This window comes from Nothoprocta perdicaria, unplaced genomic scaffold (assembly GCF_003342845.1).
Source record: "Nothoprocta perdicaria isolate Ctin4 unplaced genomic scaffold, notPer1 scaffold_0, whole genome shotgun sequence".
Classification (NCBI taxonomy): domain Eukaryota; kingdom Metazoa; phylum Chordata; class Aves; order Tinamiformes; family Tinamidae; genus Nothoprocta; species Nothoprocta perdicaria.
The window spans coordinates 7972702-7998666 of NW_020454092.1; the positions used below are offsets into that span (position 1 = coordinate 7972702).

General features: G+C 37.3%; 1 protein-coding gene across 1 annotated transcript in view; it reads left to right on the forward strand.

The window, feature by feature from the left end:
- The first annotated feature begins 1875 nt into the window (after positions 1-1875).
- The window catches only part of MRAS (muscle RAS oncogene homolog), a 269308-nt gene continuing 245218 nt past the window's right edge, over positions 1876-25965 (forward strand). The window contains exon 1 of the mRNA XM_026053951.1: positions 1876-1895. The gene's annotated coding sequence lies outside the window, so the exon portion shown is untranslated. The remainder of the gene's footprint in view (positions 1896-25965) is intronic.

Below are 25965 nucleotides of genomic sequence, written 5' to 3' on the forward strand. Positions count from 1 at the left end.
TGAACGCTGGAGATCCTAAGGGGAGATGTTCGAGCCCATGATGTAAATGGTGGCACCCATCGTTTTGATACAATCGTACCTATGTTCCAGGACTCTTCCTGGCCCAACAAATTCATTTATGCTCACAAAAGTATTTTCAGCAAGAAAAGTCAGATAGTTCTTGAACTTCAAATAGCCAGAAACTACAAGAAACCATCTGCCAGGCTTCCTTTTTCCTTTCTCTTGAAATCCAGCCCAACAAGTGTGCAGCGTGGTCTGTCAGTGCCTGCTACACCAAGTGACGCAGATAGATGATATGGACACACATACTAAAAGATGCTTCTGGATGGCGAGGGCAGTCAGCCAAGTATAGCTATGAGATAAGTACCCTGCCAAAGACCACCACATGGTCTTTTATAGTTTTGCATGGAAAAGAAGTTTCCATTATCTTGAGTATTTCAAAGTAAAGCATAGAAAATTCTAGAATTAGGATAACAGCTAAGCGAGACTTTTCTGGATGCCAATTTTAAATTTGCATGTCTGAATTCTACCATAGTTCTACTTCAGAAGTCAAGGTCCTAAATKCTGGTAGAGCAAACTAGCATTACAGTGAAACTACGTTGGCCCTTGCAGGTAGTTTTCTCAAAGTATTAGATCTCCATTTCAATGATGAGATTGAGAATTAAATTCATCAGTACCTATTCATTGGCAAAGAAAAATAAACACAGACAAGACACCTTTTGCCCACTTAGTCTCAATTTCTCCTGTGTCTGCCACTTACGCAGTACTTAAAGGCTGATCCAATGCCTATTAAAGTCAATGACAAAACTCCAATTGATGTTGAATAGAGCAAAACTGGATCCAGAAGTTCCTGGAGATTTCCTCTGCCTAGGTGAACAAATAAAGTGCACTTCAAGTGCTGTCAGCACACTCGGCAGTGTTCACCCGCTGACTGTTCAGCTTGTTAACGCCTGTTACCCATCTGAGTGACAACAACCAACCATCCTCTGCACCGCTCAGCACAAATAAAATGATACTTTTAGCTTTCTCTTATAATTCCTTTCATTGGGCAAAGGAGCCTGAAGTCACAGCTGTGTTGTGTGAGGAGCAAGACAACAAGTACAGTATTTATTTCTTGAAATCAGAGCACGCTGCAATGCTGATATTTGATGGAAGAGCTGGCAATATGAGGTGCACTAACTAACTGAAGTTTAGAGCATCAGATGCTTCAGCAGAAATTGTAGGAAGCTCTGCTCATTCCCATGTTACTCGCTCATGAACAGTCAGTGCAGCTGGCRAAACAGAAGTGGGAGGAGAAAGCGTCTGTGCAGTAATGATCGAGAGGACAAAAAGTGCACTAGGATAAATTCTGCTTTGGCTCAATGCTCGCACTGTTCATCTATGCTGGAGGAGGGAAGTGAAGGAGGATTTGAGAACTGCTTGCTGTGTAGTATCCAAAGGGACCAGTACTGAAAAAGCAATGATGAATCAATATCAGCAACCGTCCTTATGACAGACCACAGGATCATATTTTTGTTGTCAGAAATTCTTTGGATGARTAAACCTGTGGAACTGGAAGCATTAGTGAGAAAAATGCTAGCTGTGAAAGACAAGACAGATTCATAAATTAAAAATGAGACTGTAGAAGTAAATGTGCCCTCRAAACTGCCACTATGACTAATTCCACATTATAAGTACATAATGCAAAGCCTATCTTTATTAGATCACTGAGCTTGGCACCATGAACCAGCAAGAATTTTAGTTGTGGCATAAAAAACAGAGGGCTTGCAATGAATTTTAAAAGCCACTGTACAGTAGAGAACTGATCTGAAGCAGAGGTACCAGAGGTACTGGCACTGTTCCCTGTCAACAACTGAAGTAGACAGAAGATCCATTTGAGGCCATTACAGCAGTAGGTAAGCTGGCAGGAAGGCCTGCCTGACTTTTAAACAGCAGTCTAGATTTGGACAGTATGGGCTGTGTTTCTGATTCTGGCTTTAGTTGAGTAAGAATCTCTCTTCTCAGGTCTGTTTCCCATGACACTGTTTCCATGTCAAAGTTCTTGCTCTGCTCATCTCAGGGTCTTCAGGGGCAGTTTATGTAACTGACCATGGTGGAATGCTTAACTTGTCTGAAGCTCCTAGGAAAGGTTACAGGAATTCTAAGCTGAAAGTGTTTCCTTGGCTATTTTTGTTGTTGTTGTTGAGCAGGTCAACTAAAATGGCATCATATTTAGCCCTTTCTTTCTGAGAGATTGTAGTGGGAAGAAATATTGAACATAAATCATAAATTTAGCAAGAAAAGCTTGTTTTATTTGATCTTTTTTTTGTGGAATATTTCTCTCCTGAAATTTATCATATAATTGCCATAATCAAATACCATGGATACTCAGGTATTAGACAAACATAGCAGTTAGACAAACATTGCGTACATGTTAGACAAACTACATATTAGACAARCATTGCAGCACAAAAGGACAGAACACATTTCACAATAAAATCTCTAGAGTTGTCTGATTTTTTTGATCTCTCACCATACTCAACAAATGCAAACTGAGTTTCCTATCTAAAGTGCTTGAGTCAGCAGGATTTGCTAGGAATTGATGCAAATGTTCTGGTCAGTCCTGCTCTCTGATGTACTAGCAATGCTCTAAGTGCTTTCAGAAGTTTGGGTGGTTTATGGATTTGGAGGGGACTTTTTGTAAACTGTTGAATGAGAAAAATGGGGGGAAAGAAGAAGGGGAGAGCTGTTGTTGCACTTTCCAACAGGCTTTTGGGTCTAGTTACAGGTTGAGTTTTTTGGTGATTTTCCATTAAATTGAGCACTGCAGTAGCTAAGGCTAGAGAAGACCGAAGTGAAGGGCCCATGCAGTTAGCACAATTATATTCTACTGAACAGTAGGTTTGCTTCAGCCAGTAGCAACTGGATTGGTAACTTTTTATGGCCAGAGAGATCAAAGTGTCTGAAGACTTTGTGGTGTATTTCTGAAGCCACTTTTAATTATTCTTCCCCAATGTAGTAGTCTCATTCRTTATCCATTAGTTTGCTTGAGGAATAATCCCTGCAGATTAATTTCTCTTAGATTGCCAACCAAATACAGTAAGAATGATCTTGCCAGTAGTTCATAATAAAGTTACTTTAAATCAAAATCACTTACTGTACTGTGGAACTTTGAACAGTGTCACATTTAAGATGGATATGCCCAACAAAGGATCTTCACGGCTCCTCTATTCGATATTTTACCTTGTTAAACTTCCTTTGATCCCCTGAATAAAAGTTTTCAAAGCCATCAGTTGTATAAATTACAATTTAAGGATTTTAAATTCGTACAGGCAGTGGATTTAGTGCTGGTGAAGTGTCAAGACTGAAAGCCCGGGAGATTAAGTTGTCTATTATTTATATCATAGCAATATGTGAAAGCATGATGCAGAACCAGGTCTCAGAGTTGCAGACTGACTGCAACAGATGGACCCTGCCCAGGAGAACTTACAATTCAAATAGATAGGCAGATGGGAGCAGGGGGGTGAAGACACAGGATATGGATACTGGAGAATGAACTACCTAAGAGAAGACAACCTTTCCCACTCCAAATTTGGTCCGCATTTCTCCACACATACATAACTGAGCCTCTTTAGAGACAGTGACACTTGTAATTCACTGTCACTGTTTTTTCTCCTTCCAGTGTAATGATGACCTCCTCCAACTCTATATCTGTAACAATAAGACGTTTCTATAGAGGCTAATTATTTTACTGAGTCTTGCAATAAATGAAGTCCCAGCTCTGAACTGTTGCTATGTCATTTGCTAACATAGTGCTGACTAGCATATTGTGGATTCTAACACCACTGATGGAAACAGCTGGTATGATTGTAATCATTACTCCTTTTTTAAAGTGTCTCTTAGCTAAAGAGTCTATGTACCAGCATTGCCATATTAAAGCAGAACACATATTTACTGGCTTTGATTAATAATTAACTTTAGGTTTTGTTTTATGAGCTCCATGTGGCATACTAGTGGCAATACTGTACCTGTACTTGTCAGAAGCATACAAATGGCTAATTGTGCTCTTGTGGGAGTTACAACAAACTGCACTCATGGCTTAAGGTCCACAAAACTGCACTCAAGGTTTAAGGTCTACAAAAGGGCACTTGCTCCTTATATTCTCCCTGATCGTAATTTCTTAACAAATAATTCATATGTGTGAGAGAGTAGTTAGTTGTGCATGCAACAGTAGGTCTTTTTTTTCTTTTCAGCACCACCTTATGGCCACCTAAAGTTCCTTTTCACTGTTTACAGAAGTTCAGCATGRTATCTCCTGACAATATTCAGTCAGGTCTCCCTTTTCATATCAGAATCTCAGCTAGCTATTAAGCATGAATCTTAATTGATTAAACTTCTTAATATTGCTACCCAGAAGCAAAATACAGTTATCACTTTGCCCTCCATGGAAGTATTCCTCTCTCTTGATAGAAAACAGCTGCTGTTTAACAGAACTCAACAAAAAGTGTATCCTCCTCCGGTGAGGTTTGTGGGAGGGTCAGAGAAAATAGAACAAAGTTTTTCAAAAATGCCTGTTGTCAATATAACAAGCACTTACAGCCATAGGTGTTTGTTATGTGATTTTTACATTTTTGTTTCTAAAAAGCCTGCTACTTTTATAATCTCCATGATGCCATCTGTATCTGTAAGCACAATATGCTATTGAGAAATGTAAGGATGTTTTTCATAGCTTGCTTGGGGAAAAGTGCCACATGTCTTAAAATCATGTGGTGGGGTTTTTTTTGACATTGGAGAAATGGGGATTGAGTTCTCTGTGCACTTCATAGTGCAGATGTGTCAGGGCCCCACATGCATTTGCCCCTGTGTGGTAATTTTGTTGCTGAGTTAAGGAGCTAAGGTGTCAGAGTTCAGTATCTGCTCCTTCTCTGCTAATAGCTGGTGTGAAGAAAACTAGAGGAGAGGGCCTATTCTTCCTTTTACTTGGGAGCTGCTTGTAAACTGAGGCTTTACAAGCCTCAGTTTTGCAGACTGGTGATCCATCAACATGTTCATCCACCTCTGAATGCAAGTTAAGCAGCATCTGCAAGGGTGCAGGCCATGAGGCAAACAGTAGGAGTGCACAATAATTGTATTACTGTATTACTCTCATATGTGCTGTATTACTCTCTATCATATTTTCTAATAGAGATTTGCTGATAACAGCAACATGACATTCACAAACTGTTTTGGGAGGGTCAGTGGTATGATGGCCTAGAAAGATTAGCAAGCACTGACCTAYTTGTTCAGCTTAATCTATTTTTGTGACTAAAATTTATGGAGTCATATGTTTTCYTCAGTGATCCTTTGACTTACCTTTATCTGGGGAGCACATTGCACCTAAAAGCATGGTCATAAGTCACAGAGAGGAAAAATAATGCACATAATTTGCTAATTAGCTGTCTGGTGACATGAAATATATTAGAAGTAAAGGACACCTGTGAAAACAGGGAGTTGTCATTTACAGACTCCAGTTGTGCATTCATAGGATTATGTTGGCTCTATTCTGGGCTTAATTTCAGCCTAATATCTTAGTAATGTGAAAGGAATAATTCTGTGGTAGAGTACCATGACACTGACGCTTCAATCRGATGGCATGATACTGCATTTTGCTGTAGATGTACCGGAGTCAGAGGCTAGAAATTTGTGASTGCTTTGGAGGTCTAGCCAAGATCTGTTGGAATCCTTTCTAACGGTAAGCATTTTAAGGCATATATGAATTAAACATTCAGAAGACATTAAYGGATCAGTGTCATCTTAATCACCAATTTATCACTAATTAGAAATTAAAATATGCAAAATAAATGGCATGTAATAGAAGTGTAATTGGTCATTCAGGGTAAAAAATGATGTTGAAAATGTAGATATAATACTCTTTTTTTTTTAGTAGTTTTCCCATGACTAATGAGATATTCCAAATTTTATTACCCCTATGCAGTAAGTATCCCCATTATCCATGACATGGACATCTTTAATATCGATAATGTATAATTGCATTTGCCATAGAATGATGGAACAAGATCGCCTGGCATATAGTGCATGAACATGATTCCACATCTGATGTCTTCTTTTTTCAGAACACTTATCATTATTAATAATGAATGRCATTGTATTTTTGAGATTACTTAGTACGTGTCAGGTACAATGCTCTGCTCAGTACAGAGTTCTGGGTGAGCCAAACATCAGCCMTGAGTAGAGAGACAAGAGAGAAACACTGAGCTAAGAAAACTACGTGATGAAAATACAAACCACTAATACCCTCTCACCCTGAGAATTCTACATCAAGAGATGACCAAACTTGTATCTGTAAGGAATTTTAGTCTAAGGGGTCATATGTGTTTCCTAACCTTGCATTATACTCCCAGTAAACAGAAAACTTGTTCTAGGCCTTCTTACTTGTACGTATAAGCACAGGATATCTCATCTCTAGCACAAGATTAACTTGTAGCTTGCTTTTTGAGGTACAAATCATTCACCTCTATCCTCTGCAATATATGATTTTTTTTTTAGTTTTATCCAACAGATAACTTCTTTCTAAGTCTTATGCATCAAAATAAAACTTCTGCAATTTCTGTGAAATCTCTCAAAATTCCATCATCACTTTGCAGATTTCTCTGTAATTATTCCAAGTACCAAAAGAAAAAGTACCTGTCTGGCTTCACCACTATTTTCCAACAGCAAATAAACTGCAAACACATCCCCTATCCATAAACACCTTATTTTCAAGGTGACATAAGAAGTGAACATTTTAAGAACATTGTGTCATTTTGCAACAAAACCTCACATCCCATCTGTTGCTTAGGACGCATCTGTAGATCTTATGATCTAGTATCTCTTGTTCAGTTCTCATTTGGGGATCTCATTGAAGCCGTCATCTAGGGTTTCCCAAAGACTCTTATGGCCCTCCAGTAGTTAATTGAAAGAACAGCTTATAGTTGGAAGTTTGACCTTCCAAAGAATTAATAACCAGCTGCAGAGGCATTTCAGCAAACATACAGGCAGTAAAGTACAGCCATAGCTTTACATTACTAATKCTACTTGCATTTCTCCTGATTTCATTCATCCTATGTGATTTCTTGCAGTGACCATTGCACACATTACTGTCCTTATAAGTAGACGTTATAACTTTTGAAGCCAATAGTTTAAGCAATAAATAATCCAATTCATGTCTCTTCTTCCCACACCTAATACAGAAAACGGGAGACAGTCCTGTCTCCACAACCACGATCATTCAAGCTTAATTATTCTTAAGCATGTAAATATTCCTATTGCAATCAGTATAATTATTCATGTGTTTTTAATTGAATACATAAGTGATTGCAAGATCCCAGTCTTTGTGTGTAAATCTTTCCCTCCTCCCATAGAAAYAGAAATAATACGGTTAGTGAGCACCACAACTACTACTTTTGTTTGCCTACTACTTTTGTCAGATACTTAAATGATAGCCTACTAGCTTGGGAAATAAGTATATACACAGCAAGTCAGTTAGTCCCATGGGACCCTGACCTGCATTGAATGTCAGTGTGATAGAACTTCTGTCACCTTTATACATGCTTTAGTTCAGTTTGACAAGCAACTATAGTTTTTGGCTAATTGCTAGTGATAGTGGTGGTTGATCTCTGTTACTGTACGTAGTCCCACAGTGGCACCTGGTAAAGATCTGCCCTGTTATGATTTAGGAAAATGATCCCTAGAATCAAAACTGGTTAGTGAGCTGGAATTGTAAGTGGGAATTTTCTGAGTTTTTTGTTTATTTGTTTGTTTTGAGTAATTCTACAGAAATCCAAAGGAACCACACTTTCATCTCTAAATTTTCATGTTACTTTCAGAGAAATTAAAATGATCATTTGAAGAGCTAAGCTTTATCGTTTTCTGGGCTGACTCTTTTGCCCTTCTGAATATATAGCAAAACAGATAGGGGGCTAAATTTTTAGGCTAGTCAAATCAGACCTTCTGAGAGATCTAACAAGAATTTAAGTATAGAGTATTAAAAAAAAAGTGCAATGTAGTAGGATTTTTTTTTTTTTGCTTGTTTAGTTGGATAAAATCAAACATAATGCAGTGGCTTAAATCAATAGTGATGCTATGTGCAGCATCTCAGATCAGAAGAAATACTGTAGTGTTAAAGAAGGTCCACAGAAAGGTGATTGGAATTAAATGATTATGAAAACTCCCCTGCAAAAGAACATTGAAAAGACCGAACATATTAACTTTCAGAAAATGAATAAAGCAGATTCCAAAAAGCATATGCAATTATATACAATATAGAGCTGCTACACTGGGAACTTCTCTCTGTTACTATAAGACAAAAGGGTAAATCATTTAAATTTGAAAGGAGCAACYGTGAAAAACTGGAAACATTTTGTTGAAGAAAGACACATTTTTTATGAAAAARAAATTCTTTGCTCTTACTGAATAGTTAAATAATGAAACTCATTGCTGCAGGATGTCACTGATACCAAGCATACCTCTGTTTGAGGAAGAAATGGGCATTTACTCTGCTAAAAATATCCAGAGCTAATGAAGAAAAAAAAAAAAGGCTACACACACACACAATAGCTAAAAAAGCCTCACCTCATGTTTCAGGGTTAAATCAATTCTAAGGCAGTAATGATTAGGATGGCTGCAAACTATTCCACATCTGCCAAGTGTAAGATTTCTCATACTTTCCTTTGTAAAACCCAGGGCTGCCCACTGTCAGCCAAGAGACCGATTCAAAGTCCCCAGCTATCTTTATATTGCAGATATTCTTATCACACATTTACTCCAAACCACTGCCATCACAGAAAATCTTTGATGAAAGGAAATCTTTGCTTTTTGTTGCTCAGAAAGTCGAAGTTAAAGGAAGAAAAATCTGAGGTCAATGGAGTTTCTCTTCATAACTGGTTTCTCTATATTAGCTTTTAGGGGGTTTTCAGGAAGAGTTAGGTGGGAAAAGAGCATTTTACCTAAGAAAAAATAATTTGGGGAAGCCACTGATGTATTCTTGGTATCACTGTACTGCTCTTTCCCCTGAAACTCTCATGCCTTGGAAGAGTCACACATAAAATTTCTCACTAAGATCTCACTTGTCATCTGAGGTAAATCATCATCCAGTATTCTCAGAAATTAGAATCATTTTCAGAACAACTTCCAGCATCTGTCTTGCAAACATGATCCATGTGGTTCAGATATTTTGCATTATTTGATTTATCTGCAATATTTATTGTTTCCTTCTCAAGCTATTTTATCTGACATTCAGTAATTCAGTAGCATTCTGCCCAATGATATAGTGTATTGGAGGGCACATCAGGATAGTAAAGTCTTTATTGTTTCTTCTTTTCACTGAGAAAGAATTAAGTGAAACGAATTAAAAATGAGCGATAATAAAATTCTTTAGAGCATATATATTTTTTATTTTAAGAAAATAATAATCAGTGAAAAAATATTTAGAAAATAACACATTCCCCTGAGTTATTTAGGAAAGCAATATACAAGAGCAAGATTGTTAAAGAGGTGATATCATACAAATTGAGTTATACATATTCTGAACATTCCCATACAACTCTAAAACTGCATGCAAGTTGAAGTGTGATGAAAATTAAGATATTGGCTTATAAATTAAACTAGCAACTGTTATGCAAAGCCATATGTCAACAGTATGATAGAACTGCCTTCATCTGCTAAACATGTAAAAAGGTGAAGAAAAAGTAGAACTCTCACAGCAGAGTTGCGGGAAAGGCTTCATGGAGGTCTCTGTGCACATTAGCCTGGCTACCTGGACTACGCTAGCTTGGATATAGTATCTGATCTGTGAGTAGTTTATTTGAAAGCCATGTTCAAAGAAGAATAATGGCTATATATGCATCAACTATGCAGGGAGCTATAATATACCTATAGGTAGATGGAGGATCTCATTATGAAAATGGAGTAGCTTCTACTACTTTATAGAAGGTGACATTGAATGCTGAGGACCTCTCCTAGTCTGAAATTGGGTCATCTGAGCTGGAAAAGGATCATACTCAACCCCTAGAGGTTTTAATTCATGCAAATGTACAAAACTGCAGCCAACAAAATGCTAGATGTAGAAAAAAAAGAATAAAAAAGCTGCAAAGCTTAAGCCTTCAATTTCTGACAGATGAGTTAAACAGATCTTATTCCAAGAGCAACCRGAGATAAAATTCATTGAAGTCTTCTAAGTCTTACAGTGCCTGAAATGGTTGGACTTGAATATAGCTGAAAATATGAGCGAACTTCAAACAATGGAAGGTCTGGGGGTACTGCTAATTGCTTAAGATTTCCTCATCACTTGATGCTTAATGTCACACACTGTAGCAAAATGACACTCTCTAATTAATGCTTTGCCATTGTCCTCAGTTGAAACAGGACCACTTTTGAGCCATTTTGCTTAGGCAAACACAGTGAGTTAAAGAAAAGGTTTAGACCTTTGTTATGAAGACGTTAACTTTTGCTAGCTTTTCTCAGGTTTCTATTTATAGGTGACTAACATACACTGTCAAAATGGTAGAGGACAATATAGTCCAGGAGAGTATAAATTGAAGCTTTCTGCAGCACATTCAAACAAAAATCAAAACAAAATGCAATACTCAATGTTGCTATAGGTTCTCAGATAAATTGGTTGTTTGCAGCAACCCTGACACAGATACTTTGGTATCTTGGATCCAACTTCAATATATTTAAGAAAGAGAGCTACACTTAACGGAAACCTTTTGCCACTTTCCCTGTGAAAACCAGAATAGTGGCAGCTGTAATAATTAATATCTGTGTACTTCACAAACAGTGAAATCAGATGCACAGTTTATCAAGCATCTGTGTATGTAATTTTCCCATTAACAATTCTGCAGACAGAACATTGATAATTGTGTCTGTGGTGAATCCCGATGAGGCATATTTGCCTAACATTGTTGAAGAAGAAGGAAAACGAATATATGCATTATAGATTTTGTGATTACATTTTTACTGAAGTGTGGGGGCCTGAAGTTTCGTGACTGTTTTAATGCAATTGGTTCCACTTAGAAGAGATGACATGTTGAAATGTGGTGTGCTGAATGTTTCTCAGGTAATTGAAGTTCAGTTAACAACAACACTGGGCATTGTCACAGGTTTTAAATAAAAAGGCTTATCCTCCTCTTTTATATTATGGGATATGATGTAGCATATTATACAACATCATGACCCTCGATGACAACCTCTCAAACAGAAATTAAAAAAAGTTTTCTTCACTCAGCATAATCTTCTTGAATTTGGATCAAGCAGGCACATTAAAGTGTATGCAATTTCATGTGCAGTCACCACTTCCCAATTCCTTTGCCTGCATAAATGGCTACATTAATTCCTGATTTAATTCTGAGGATTTCAATAGCATTTCAGTCTCTTTAGGGACAAATTTGAGCCACTGTTGTTATTGTTTGTGAATCCTTTCCCAGAGGTGTTGAAAAGGAGAGAAAAGAATCAAGGCAAGAAGAAGGGGCTTTGTGGAAAAACYTCAAGCATAACATAAGAGAGTGGCTCAAATAGCTCAGAAAGTGTGTTGGGGTACACAGGTTGACACTCACTAATTTTTATACTAAACTAATTTCTTTCATATTAGAGAAAATAGAGAATACAGAATAGAGAAACAACTAGGGATGAGATGTCCAACCGGGAAGAGAGAGGAGAGGAAATTCTGTTACCAAAATCCAGATCATGTCTCAAAATTCAAATCAAACTAAAAAATACACCAATTATTGACRGTGAATTTTGGTATTTTCTACCATTTTCTCTTTTAAAGACAATGAATCAGCTGTCTTTCTCATCTCTGAATACTCATCAGCATCCCAAAAAATGTAATTCCCTGAGTGTGTAGGATTCCACAKTTCTCAAAACAGGACAAACTCCATACTGCTGGTGTTCTAAAAGAGCATTTCCATGAATACTTGCCTTCCATTGGGCTATTCAAGAAGTAAGGTATAGTTTAAGGTTAAGACCTTAGAAAGAGACTTTAAGCCCACCACTTTCTCTTTCCTCACAAACATGTTTCTTTTGAAATGGAGGAACAGGGGAGAACAAGACTTTCTGGGTAAGACATAGAAGACCAGGAATTGAGATGCTATTGAATGACTTTCAGGGTAATGCTTTAAATATAAATTACTTCTGTGAGTTTGTTCTGTCTAATAGAGACCAACCACAACTATAAACTTTGTCCTGGCTTGGACCGTTGCACCTGCAGCAAAATATCAGTTGGCCTCTTTAAGTCTTCACATCTCTGCACTATAGGACTTTGTCCTCATTACTTTGCATGATTCAGTTCAGGTGTGAATTATGCATACAGCCCAGCTTATATTCACACGGCACAAAAAGCTGTTGCCAGATGAAAGTGCTATTTTGGTTTGGTTTGGATGGTGAGGGTGGCTTTGGGGACAAATATCTGCCCAAACTCTGCCCTTAGACATCGAAGTTTTTGTAGCAACTCCCAGACAGAAAGAATCAGGATAATCAAACAATCCTTAAGGACTATGTTTCACTACCTCTAAAGYACTACTTGCCTCTGCAGCTATTCAAGGCTGTGTCTTTCCTGGGAAAGAATGGTGAAAGCAGGGTGCATGGCCCTTTGTTTGTATTAACCATCAGCACTCAAGTACAGCCAGTGCAGGTACATACATTTCATTGCTTGAATGTCTGGGTCTTGGATATCTGGTGCTTTAGGAAATAATTTCTTTTGTATAACATTTTAAAAAATCAAATTATGTTCCTGGGTTCAGTATGTACATTTGAACATGAAACAAGCAGGGAAAGATATCTAGCTGAAGATGAAATAACTGACACGAGTGGTAATTCTGTGATTCTGTGAAAACCCACTGACTGTTTCCTTGGAACAGATGCTGAAAATGCAGAGCAACAGAGAAGCACTGTGCAAACCAGGCAATCTGGTGCCCTTCCAGCTGGAATAGGATACAATTCATAGAGCTCCATAATGGTTGTTCCAGCCAAACTAAATATAGTGAATCACCTATATGTTAGGACCATATTCTCCACAGAGTCTGTCATGAGATTGCTCAGCAGTACCTTAGCTATTATTCTGCCTAGTTTAAGCCTCTGTCTCACATATGTGAGTGTTTCCGTAGAATTCAGTGATGTAATGGCATGAACCTACCATTATTCAGCTTGATCTAAATCGGACTTTTAATCCATGATTTGACCGCAGGACTGGACTTGGGAAATACAAGACTCTGTCACAGGCTCACAGTGTGATTCTGGKCAAGCCAAGCAAGCTTTCTGTGCCTTAGTTACCCAGCATGACAGTAGGATGTAACAATTCTGTACATTTAGATCAGGAGAGTTTTTCCTAGAAAGGAATGTTTCTTGCTGTACGTCTAAGTTGCATCTCGGTTCCTTACACTATTCACTCTACTCCCAACAATCATAACAAGTACAAAGCCAGATAGTAATATGATTCCTTTCACTGCACCTGCACCTTAAACATGGTCAGAAAGGCTTGTACTCTATAGCAAGATCTGACTCTAGAAATAAGTTCAAATGTGTTTAAAATCATAATAGCACAAAACTCACTTTTTTAAAGAGGAGAACTTGCCACTGTGGGGGTAGATCCATTCAGGCTACTGCTTAATGTTATTTATGTGACTCACTTTCTCTGCTCCTTCCTGAGGATTACGATGCCAATTTGTAAACCTCTATAAACCACTATGAAACTAAAGTGCCTAAAGAAGAGAAAATTAGTTAAGGAAAAATGTAGCTTTCAAGTGCAGGAGCAGGTAAACTACTTTCAAATCAAAAGTTCAATTTAATCTGAAAGGAAAACATATCTGTCAATGTCCATTCAATTTGCACTAAAGCCTAGAGGGACACTCAAGTTTCAACTGTGTCTATATATGCGCTTTAAGTCTTAAGTTCCCTTTTTTTCTCAACGGAAGCTTTGTACTTGTCCATCTAACTTAATTTTACCAATTCTTTCACCCATCTGTGCATGTCTAAAAAACTGTTAGCTTTCCTCAGTTGCTCAGTTTTGTTTCAGATTTTCTTGTGTATGTTATTTTCTTGTTTTAAAATCTAGAATATTTTTCTACTCCATTTAGCACTTGAGATATTAGAAATAATGATGATCCTACCCTGAGATTTTTTCAAATGGAGTGTAGTCAACCTTGCTGTAGCAGATCCMCTCTCTTTGCAGTTGGAAACTGTAGCAATGTTTTCTCCTGACCTATGTGGGATATTACCATTACTGTAAAAGCTGAACATTATCCTGGGATAGCAGCCTAATGGAAACAGCTAAATAGGAAGAGAGAGATGTRAGAAACCAACATTAGGCATCGTTGTTTTTCCAGTTGCTTTAATAGTGAGGGGCTGATACATGAAATAAAAAGCTGAAGCAATATAGAGTTGGCTTGCTCAGGAAAAATTGAATCCACCTTGAGTGAAAGTGGAGGATATTTTACCAGTGGGGCTATCTATTTTGCTTCCACTGCTAGTTGTTCTTTTGAAATATGCAGATTGTAGCTTTCCCKTAGCTGTAAACCAGGCCTTTATTTATCGTGAAATTTCTACATGGACAGACCTCSCCTCAATCTATGTGTGCACAATATTTTCTGGTCTCCATTTCATATTACTTCTTTACATATTACTTATATTCTGCTGGCACCTGAAGTTCCTAGGTAAAATATCAATCCATAGAGACACAGATGACATTCTGATATTAGGAAGAATAGATGAGTCATGAACTGAACCAGTCTTTTCTCTCAGACCAGTACCTTAATCAAAATATTCCCGTGCTGTTAGGAAGTATTGCTTGTATCCATACTTTGTCCTTTCATTGTTATGTCCTTTCATTTATTCCTATAACTTAAATCACAAGCCTTTTATTTTATTTTATTTTATTTTATTTTATTTTATTTTATTTTATTTTATTTTATTTTATTTTATTTTATTTTATTTTTTTATTTTTTTTTTTTNTTTTTTTTTTTTTTTTTTTTAGGATCAAGTAAGAAATACAGTAGATTTCAAATCCATAGTTCTGCTATAGTTCTGCTTCTTTGGTTTTTTTTTTGTTTGTTTGTTTGTCTATTTTTTCCAGTTCATGACACTAGGAAGAAAGAGTTTGTCCTAGAAGGAGTCTTAGCTGGAGTTTGACAAAATTTGGCAATTACAAAAAATGCAGTGGACATTTCCCAGTAAATTGCAAGAGATAATGCTTCCTTTTTTTTCTTTCACTAATAGCAGTGTTGCTTTCACCAACACTACATTCAATCAAGCTACCAGCTTTAGTCAGCACAAGCAAATTCAGAAATTTCCAGAGAAATTGTCTTAGTCTGTATTAAATGATTGTGTAAAATGATTACAGTTTCATTTTCTCTTTTCCTAGACTTTGCCTTATCCATTTACAGTCACAAAATCCCAGCTGCAGAAAAAACGAACAGCCAGCCAAACCCCATAATATACCCTATCCTAATCCCAGCTGATCAAGAGCTAGAATTTGTGTCCCTCAGGAAAGTCTGAAAAAATCCAATTCCACGTGAGGGTGGAGGGGAAAAGAGTAAATTGATGTGAAAAGATAATCTGCCAGAACATTATGCTAACATATTTTGATAAAGTTAATTACGGACTGTCAGGCTTTGAGCCTTGCTGTCAAGCATCAGAATGTGGGGAAGATTAGAAGCTATATAAGCTACTATTGAAAAGAGAGCTCTGAGGTTTGGAAGTCTTAACCATATTGCAGAGAGCCTCGAAGTCCTAAAGCTTGTCTGCACAGTGATGYGGACTCAAAGCATTGAGTTTCTGATGTTCAAGTTGCTTCAAAATATCATCAGGCAGATTTTGTGGAAACTGATGTTGATAAGAAACCCCACAAACCTTTTCTTTCTTCAGCAGTGTGAAATTAGATTTTTTCCTCGAACCTCCAGAAGTTTTACTCATTGTGCAGTTATTGCACAACAGTCTGCAGAAGCTAGCAAAAGTCTTGACCTTTTTTGTCCTTGACCACTGTTTACTATAATTCTTTTAATGAAGATCACCGAGGTCAAAAAGCAATGTCAATCCTCAAATGTGGCACTTTTCATGCTGTATTATGAAGAACAGCAAATGGGAAACAACTGACCATGCCACAGACTGAGCAGGGGTATTACCATTGCACATGTTAATCTAAAAGACTCTACAGTCATTGTACAATTGCTCAAATGTTATCAGTCATGAATAAGTCAGAGACTTGATTTTTGGTTAGTCTGTTTCAAGCCTATTTTACACTGTATTGCTAATGCTACGCAGTAACTCCAGGAAAGAGTTACACTGAAAGATTATTTCTATCAAACACTAAGTTGAAGTGTCATAGGCCAAATCAAATCCCAAGTGCCTGAGAGAGGCTAATTTTTCACATGCCCGGTACTTTAAAATAAAAGTAAGTGGGAGGAGAAATAGGTTTGCTTTTTTTTGCACAGATCAAGCCATTTCAGTACTTCTTTATGCAGAGAAAAGAAACAACATTTTTAGTGCTTCAGAAATTACTGGGAAGTCACCTTTAAGCAATTTGTGGCCTTAGGATAACTGTCTGATGAATTTGCTGTCATTTCTGCCTCTCATGCCAAATTTTCTGTCAGTGAGTGGATCTCARCTCCTCATGCACAGAGAGCCTCGTGGCTCTGCTTAGTGCGTGTGTACATACTCTCCTAAGCCAACTATTGAGCTGGAAAGCTCAAAGTCAAGCTGGAAAAATATTTGCTGTACAGCAGGGGAAGCCTTTACATGCTAAGGAAATCTATTCCATGTGTCTTATCATGATATTTGTCTTCTGGAAGCACAAGGGCATTCTCAGCAAGAGCTAAAATAAGCCAAGGCTAATTTTGACCTTTTGATTGTTTGTTTGCTTTGGATAACCATAGTCAGAGACTATATTCTTCTCTCACAGTCTCYGTTATAATTCTTCAGCAGCACTCTACTAACCCACCTGTACATCACCAGTGATAACACAGGAGCCTRTGAAGAGGGAAGAATGCAAAGATTTAATTTTTCTTGTCCACAAACCTGCTCAAGTTTGGGATATGCTTAGCTCACTAACTGTGAGGCTTGACAATGAATGTACAAGCACTGTGGGTGACAGATTTTGCCTTTTGCCTTCTTGGCCCCTTGACTGAAGCAAAATAAATGAGAGCTATTATTTAATCCTAGAGGAACTCCCTGAGGAGCTACCATAACCTCTCATAGTCTTCATGCTGGCACACTAATTAGATATCCCCTTCACAGAGGAACAAACAGAATTCTTCATTCATATTATTAGACTTTAACAGATCTTCCCCATGAGGCAAAAATTCTTTAGAAGAACTCCTCTCCTGTACTTCACACGCTACATTGCAGCCTAACAACTTCCTAAATTATTTTACATGGATTGTAATGTGATGTGATACCTTATGCAGCCTGCCATAGTTGTGCATCTCACCAGATTTTAAAAGTGCACCCCAAGCTCTCCACAAAATCTTGGCATAGAAACTCTGGCCTAAGATTTTAGAACAGAGAGCAAATATAGGAACATTTCACAATTTTGTTCTTTCTCTGAAACTTTATCAGTTTCTTTACAACAACTGCAGTTTTTGTTCAGRTGAAACTAACTGAAAGTAATTTGCAGTTATAAAATGTAGGAAGATAGGGAGAAGATTTTTAAAATATATTACCATTTAAAGGAACTTTTCATGCTCAAATATTTAAAAAATTAACAAACCCATATTACTATAAGATCATGTGAGCAGAGAAAACTTTTACTTAGAATAAGTTCAGCAGTGTTGATTGCCCAAAAGAAGCATTTTTCCTTTTAATTCCTTGAAAATTATCTGTAAAAACATTTTTTCAGATTGTTTCATAGAGTGAATCAATTTTGCTTCTGCTAAACAAAAGTGTAAAAATTTCTGTATAGCTCCTCTCCATCCCATGGATACTTCAGGGTGGATTAGACAGATTGAGCATGTCTCATTTTGAAGAGGATGCTCAAGCTCCTACTTGGACAGAATGCAGCTCTGACTTATTCAGGGCTTAGAACATCTTGAATATATCATATCATAGCTAAGAAGTTCCTTAATTTCCTAATTTGATTATAATGCTGTCATATGTGAGCTTGATCCTCATGTTTGAAGCATTCAGCTGGTCACATCTCAGCTCTATGAACAGTAGAATTTTGATCCATGGCAAACAGTGAATGCCTGATCCATGGCAAACAGTGAATGCCTGATCACTGCAGATTTCCAAGCTTAGAAGCACAGAAGACAGAAGATGCAAAAAACATGATGGCATCATTAAACTGATTTAACTGAATAAGAACTTGGATGTTTGCGCTGCTCTTACCTGAAGAATATATACATAGTCCAGTGCCTGAGGACTTAAATAAACCCTTGAAATGGGTGTGCCATCTCTATTGTTTGGACACAGATGAAGCAGACATCCAAAATTCCTGGTGATTTTCTGTTAAAACCTGGGGATGTTATGAGTATATCTATTAGGGACACTTCCCAATGGGACAGTTAACACTGTTTGGATCCTAGTATAAAACAGGCAGCTGAAGGGTGTTCATATAGTTAGCAGGGAATATCAGGCTGGCCAAAAAAACTTTTATTAAACATTTTTTATTTTCATTTTGTTTTTATTTAACATGAATTACTTGCTTTCCTCTAGCTATTTTTGGAATAGGAGAGGCAAGATTTAGGTATGTCACAGGGACATCTCTTGATCTAACAAGACACATCTCTAACTTCTTCTGTAGGTAACCATATTCTATTCCCTTCTACCTTCTTTTTTTTTCTTTATGTAAAGTATTAGCTTCTGTAAAACACCTATGAAAATCCTTTGAACTGAGTTGGAAAGAAAGCCTTTTGCTAGATAGAATAATAGAAGAAAGTGTAAGTCTGCATATTTGTGGCAATGTACAGAAAACATGGTCAAAACTCACAAAACAGGAAGGCCAGGAGCATCAGAAGTTTCTCGAGTCTTTCAGTGATTTGTCTTGAATCTCTTTGCACTCTGCATTTAATTTAGTCAGAGAAAGAACCATGTTCCTACTGTTTGAGGACTGTGCAGTCTCTCACTCATAGTGAACTTACTTAGATTAATTTAAATTGTGGTTTTCCTGCCATCCTCCTGACTGACTCTTAGCTATTTGGCTCAGTCTCATTCAAGTCCTTTGAAATTTACAGAGAACCTTATCAGATGTAGCAGCAATCTGAAAATGAAACGATGCTTCTTCCAATCTGCCTAATCAGTATCGGGCTTATTGACACTCAGAATAGCCAGAACACATAAAAGAATGGGGAGGTCATTATCATTAGCTCCTTTACCTGAGTTTATACAATGGGCATGAGTATATGTCAACACTTTTCATGCAAAACACTCAGGAGTAAAGTCAGTTAATATTTTAAGAGTTGTTCATTCCCATTTGGTTTTGCTGTCTTTCTTTTAAAGGTTGAAGAGAGTGAAYGAGATCTTTTGAGAAGGAATGGGAAGGCATGGGAGTTTGGGCTTTATTTGGTTCTYATATTGTTCATTTAGCCGGTATTTATAAATGTCATTTCTGTCTGTTGGCATTTTCTTCCCTCAGGCAGCTGCAAATGAATTGCAATTGTTTTAGATACCATTCAGTTTAATGAGTGACTTCAGAAATATATATATATAAATATATATCCCCACACAAATACACATAGGCATGTCTTTTGGATACAAAATTAAATACCTCCTTCTCTTGCTGCACAGGAATATTCATCATGAAAATAATCCTGTTGACTGTTTGCTATCTGCTGGAACCAGATGGCTCCATTGATGTGCGAGGCCCCAAAGTAACCTCTGCTGTCYTTGTGTAGAGCTGTCCGAAGAATTGCAGCTGAGCTTGGTGGAAAACGAAGGAAGGGGTCCAGCTACTAAGAGGGAAATAACCCAGTAAAGAAAAATACAACAGCAACAAAAAGTTGTCTAAACATTTATTTCCTCTTGGCAGCTGTAAAAGATCAATACTTGGAGTCCTAATTACTGAAGACTATATAGACAAGGTCGGCCCTATRATAGAATCTAGTCTCCTCCAGCTTCCCACAGATGTAATAATACATTATRTCTAATATCTCACCGAAATAATCCCTTGTGGAGACGAACATGAATCTACTAGAAAGTGAAATCTTCTAAAATATATATAATATATAATGGACAATCAATTTTAACATAGTTTGGCTCCACATTTCTGATTGCACCAATATACTTGCTGCTATATACCTTGGTGACTGCACCAGTGCCCTATCGTAAGTCAATGACAAAGATTAACCCCAAGAATCCCGTTACTCTGGTCTCCTGCTTAAACCACCAGGCAGCATTCAGTAGAAATCTTGCTATCAATTCATGATATTCTAATCTGTAGACAGGACATAATCATATTCAAATTTATACAGAACACTGTATTGCCTTTGAGTAAGAAAAGTTAATTTATACTCCACCAACCTTTTGGTTATGCATGTGTGTGCATCCAATTGCTCCAGGCTTGAGGTAAATGATACAGTCTAGACTTCAGGTAGTTCATTAGATCAATATTCCATCTCATTACATGGATGGAATTTGCAGTGTCCTCCAAAGCCCATTTTCATTTCTTTCACCTCTCAAATTAAACACTACCTTAAAGGTTTAGTTGATGGATGACTCCATTTTATCTGATGATGGTCTTCGAGGTACATGTGGCAGTATATCTTATCCTATTAGTAAAGATCATTAGCTACAGTGTAATTGCCTGTGTATGACACATAATAGTTTCATCTATTATTATCGTTCCTGTCCTGTAATTCTATTTCATGATTATGGTTTGACAAATCAAGGGGCACGGCAAACAATATATTTTAGCTATCATTTTAAAGTAAAGTCAGGTTGCTGACAAGATATATAGGGTGGTGCTACAAGATACTTTTGCATTTGGCTGGTTTTATCTTACAGGAAATTCTGACTTCTGTATTCTCCCTCATTTCTTCACATACAAAAATACCAAATCAGAAAAAAAAAMCAGGGTCAGAAGACAACTTCACTTYATTCAGTGGCACCTTATTTCTTTAGGAGAGCCTCTRTAAACTGCATGAGACTTGCCAAGCATAAGCAATAGCCCTTGTTTCTGTGAGATCTCAGGGCGATGAAGCAATAAAGCTATGTAATAGATATCCAGGTAAGACTTGCCCAGTAGACMGATCTTCTCTACAAGACCTTTATCAACACTGTAGCAGGCTCAAAACTTAGAGCAGAAAACTCAAAAGCCACCTCCCCATTTGGGAGGGAAGGCAAAGTCAAGGGTAGAGCATTTGCCCTATGACAAGCCTGGGCCAGCCCAACCAAGCTCCATTTTCAGACTGTATATTTATATTCACCATGAAGCCACTCATGCACACATAGCCAATGAGCTGGAGATTCACTCACCTATCTACTTCAAGAATCTCATAGACTTCAGCTTCAGCTTTTAGTTCGGAGGGCAAAATTTTGGCCATTTTGCTCAAGGCCAAAAGTCTTTTCTCGTTCCTTTGCAAGCAGACCACGAACCACTTTCCCACTCTCTTACTCAGTTCTGTTGAATAATTCTTCATGGTTCTAAGAACTATAGTAGATGCTTTATCTCCTCTGCAGTAAGCATTCACTATTACTTGAAAATATTATAAGTAATTAAGAACTCTGGGGGAAAAGGAGAGAGAGTCCCTGTATGTAGATGGTTTAAAATGAATTTAAAAGTAATATGAATTAATTTGATTTAATGATAAAGAGACAGTACTAATTGTTTTGTGTTATATAATTATTCCATGCATATCCCTGTTCCTTTAGGGATACATCAGACTTCCTATACTTTGCTATCTCCAGGTGCTAAAGTAAAACTGGTTATCTCATTCTAATAAACAATAACAGAAAATTGATTCCCAAGGCCAAGCAGCTTCAGATTTTAGCCAGAACCCCACATTTAAGGATGGAGAACTTTTACCATGAAAAGTGAACCATTCATTTCACTAAAGTTGTGCTATGAGATGTGGTGAAATGAAGAAATGGAAAGATTTCCATTTGAGAAGAGAATGTGGCCTAAAATTTGCAAAATAGAATCAATTTAGAAGGACATTAAATGATTTAATTTCATATTGGACTGATATTTACTACTGTGGCAGTTAAGGAAAAAAAAGGTTATTTCTGTTCAGTAAGTGTGAGTTAGCCATAGCGCTATTATTTAAAGACATTTTGATGGACACTTCGCCATACCAAATACTGATTAAGCAATCAGATATGCTATGTAAGTTGACTAGGAATGGACTGTTGTGTGGAACAGTATCTCAAAACTCCTCTGTAGCTTCTGGAAGATACCTAATGATTCTCTGGATCAGACATTAGGTAGGAGAGAAACATTCACGTTTGGGTTTTCTTCTTTTTGCCTTCAGGGCAGAAGCAGGTAAAACCAATTCAGCAAAAATCACTTATAAAGGGGCTGGTCAAGGTTAGAAAAGTCTGGGGAACTTTGGCTTGTTGACTGGGCATTGGTTGATGTTTTCAGTCCATGCAAGATTTTGATCTGAATCAGCTTTCATACAAAATCTTAAGCTAAAGGCAGGAGGGGGATTTTTTCTGTCTTCATGGAGAAATTTCTTGTAGAACTTCTTACTCCATTTGCAAGTAAGCTAGAAAGCACTTTGTCTACAACCCTCTCTATATAGCAACTAACCTAAACAAATGAATGACCCCTGAGAGCAGCATATATTTGTTGTGCTCATTGCAGAGAGTTTCATGTTTAAGTTCCAGCAATATTCTGAAAAAATCTCATTACACCATGTGGCTGGAAGCTGCCTGTAGAGAATCTGTCTGCTTTAGTATTTGTTGTATGTGGTGACATGCCTCAAGCCTTGGGGTCTGAGCAAGCCTGTACTTTGGTGGGAAATCAAGCTTTGTGTGACAGCTTTTGATTGAGAAATATTTCACCTAATTCATCTGTGTTAAGAACAGCAAAATTTCAAGCCCTCCCACACACCCCATATAAATCATCCTAGCCAGTACAGTGGTAAATATGTTATCAAATATGCAACATCTATTACTGGGAATTCCAAACAGCCAACGCCAAAAGTCAGATCRAACTTGTGGGGAAGCTATAAATTGATTATACTTTTTGAGGAGCTATAAATTACAGGAAAGCAAGGGGAGCATCTTTAAAGGAGTGACAACAAAGAAAAGGAAAAGATGATTGAACACTGAAAAATGCAGAGCCAAATCATAAATAGGTTGTTCCTAGGCGAACAAGGATAATGAAAACTTTGCTAGCTCTGAACAAGGGAAGGGAAAACAGAGTGGGAAGGACCTTAGTGAATTAGAAATACACAAAGAAAGATAAAAACATTTGACAATGTAAAGCTTTTAATGTTTCTTACTGGAAATATAATTAGGTAAAATGAGTCATTATCATTAGTGAATATTTAGCTGATATAGGAATGACAATTAGTGCTACTATACAACTTTAATAAGATATTTGTTGCAGCCCCTCACCATCCCCACACTCTATAAAAATAGAAATCTAAATTTAATTTAAACACTTGAATGTATGAATTAAAAAAAGAGGCTATGAGATGCGTGCGTTTGCAATAGGTTCTATTTTAATGTCCTGCTATTGTCACCTTTTATCGTCTCAGCAAGCCTGCAGAACCAAGGAATGATAATGTACTGTGCAATAAGAATATAAGAGAACTTTGCTAGGTGTGAAAAGGCTCCAGATGGAAGTGAGGAAGTGAGAGTTATGAAGGTATTCTGTGCAAGTAACTTGACGACCCACCTTGGCTGCACTTCACACAGTCCCAGCAAGCAGAACTGCTAGGCAAAGCAGAGGAAAAATAAAAAAAAAAAGGCCACAGAGCAGGAGTTCTGAAAACAAGGTAGAAGTTTTAAGTAAATATTGATTAAGCTGTTATTGACTTAAGCTAGACTTAAGTATAGTCTTATACATGTACCTCTCCCACAGACTTGGAGGATATTGGTGTTATTTTCATTCCATTCTTTTGTGCTAGAAAAAAATACTTTCTTGCTTTTCAGAGATACGACGTTTAGCCATTTCCCCTATTACATTAGCAGGAGCAACCAAACCCCAGTTAGCCTTGAGGAAACATCGAAACAAGGAGTTGTGAGGAGACACACAACTAGCCTAGCAGGAAACACCTAGAAATGCTGCTTTGTGTACCCTAGAAGCCACATTGGTAATAAGCCTGAGCTGTTAATATCAGATTAATAGATAATATTGTTAATATAAATATGTTAAATATGTTAATATCAGAAAAATAGAGAGAAATTGAGATAAAGTTGTACATGAATATGTTGCTGGCTGGCAGGCTTGTCTGGCCATTACCCCACATCAGTAAAGTCCGTCCTGTTAAACTCCATTTCTAACTGCTTTCCTGTCTGAGAAGACACTTTTTTCCCTTTTGCATGTATGGAGATCTAAGTGCCAGTCATTGAAAGAGGCATCATTGACCACAGGGTCAATGGAACCAGCAACTGGAGAGACCAAGCACGGGCATGTTGTGTGGGTGATGTGTAACCACTGTTGAACTTCAATCCAGCCAGTAGAGAAAGCTTGAGAGCCAGGTATCAGAGCAACTATAGGTCTGGGGCAGATGCTGGAGAGACTAGATGCTGAAGATTGGCTGTTGGTGAGGCCTGGACCAGCTACTGTCACTGCAGTGAGGGTGACAAGCACTGGAACAGGCTGCCAAGAGAGGTTGTGGAGTCTCCATCTCTGGACCTGCTTGGACACAGCCCTGTGACACTTGCTCTAGGCGACCCTGCATGTGCAGGGGGGTTGGACTAGATGATCTCTAGAGGTCCCTTCCAACCTTAAGGATTCTATAAGATGAATTTTCTGTTGTCTCATCCTGTGCATGTTTTACAGAATATCATTGAGAAAATCAAACCAAGCTTACCTTTGTATGCATACACTCTTCACAGATTTCTGTATTAAAATTCCATATAAAATCAAGCTAAAGATTTTCACATTCTTCATCAGCACACTTCTTTTTTTCTCTAATACATGAAACAAATAGGAAGTCAGGAACCTTTCTGCTGTCTCAGACTTGTTGTCCCTTTATTTCAGTATGGAGATAATGACTAGTAACTTTTCAAAGACAGATGAATGTCACATTCAGTGAGCAGACATGGGGTAGTTTCCTCTGAAAATATCTTACCTTAAACATTATACTTGTCCTGTAAGTACTGAAGATCAAGTGCTTCAGCATTGCTAAAACTGGTCAGTCTTAACTATAAATTTAATATAGTTATAACAAAATTTTAAAAAGAGTGATCTTTAAAAAGTTACTTGCTTTCTACTTTTTTTATCCTTCCCACTTATTCCTTTGAGATTCTTGTTTTATATATGTTTTTCCATCCCTCCTTCTCCTTTTCAGTCTAAGACACATTCCCAAAAGACAAAGTTAATTAACCAAAAATGGAAAAAACATTCTTTGTTTCTGCTTTCTTTCTACATTAGAGGGCACTAGCTCATCTCTCTATTCATCTTTTATTTATTAAAATTTTTGATAAAATTAATTGGGAACTCATTAAAAAGTCTATGTTAACATCTTGAGGGAAGAAAGATCTTTGTTTAGTATACATTGGCTGATTGAATATGGTTGGATTAACATAACCTTTACTTTGAGGGATTATTTGAGGAAAATTAACTCGGTGGACTGATTCAAACTTAATGTTCTACTACTGCAAACAGGATCCAGCAATTAAAATGTGGAAAGACTATAGAAGAACCACGGTACAAAAGAATTGATATTTACATCTTTCAGAGTTTACTGTATTTCTAAATATGCTTTCTTTTTTGGAAAGAAGGCAAGCTTCCAATGACTTGCCATTACAAGTCTTAAAAAAAAAAAAAAAAAAAGAATGCTTGGTGTTAGTGGTATTACAAGAAGAGGTGTGCAGAGGTGTGCAAGAGAACACTAAATACAGTCTAAT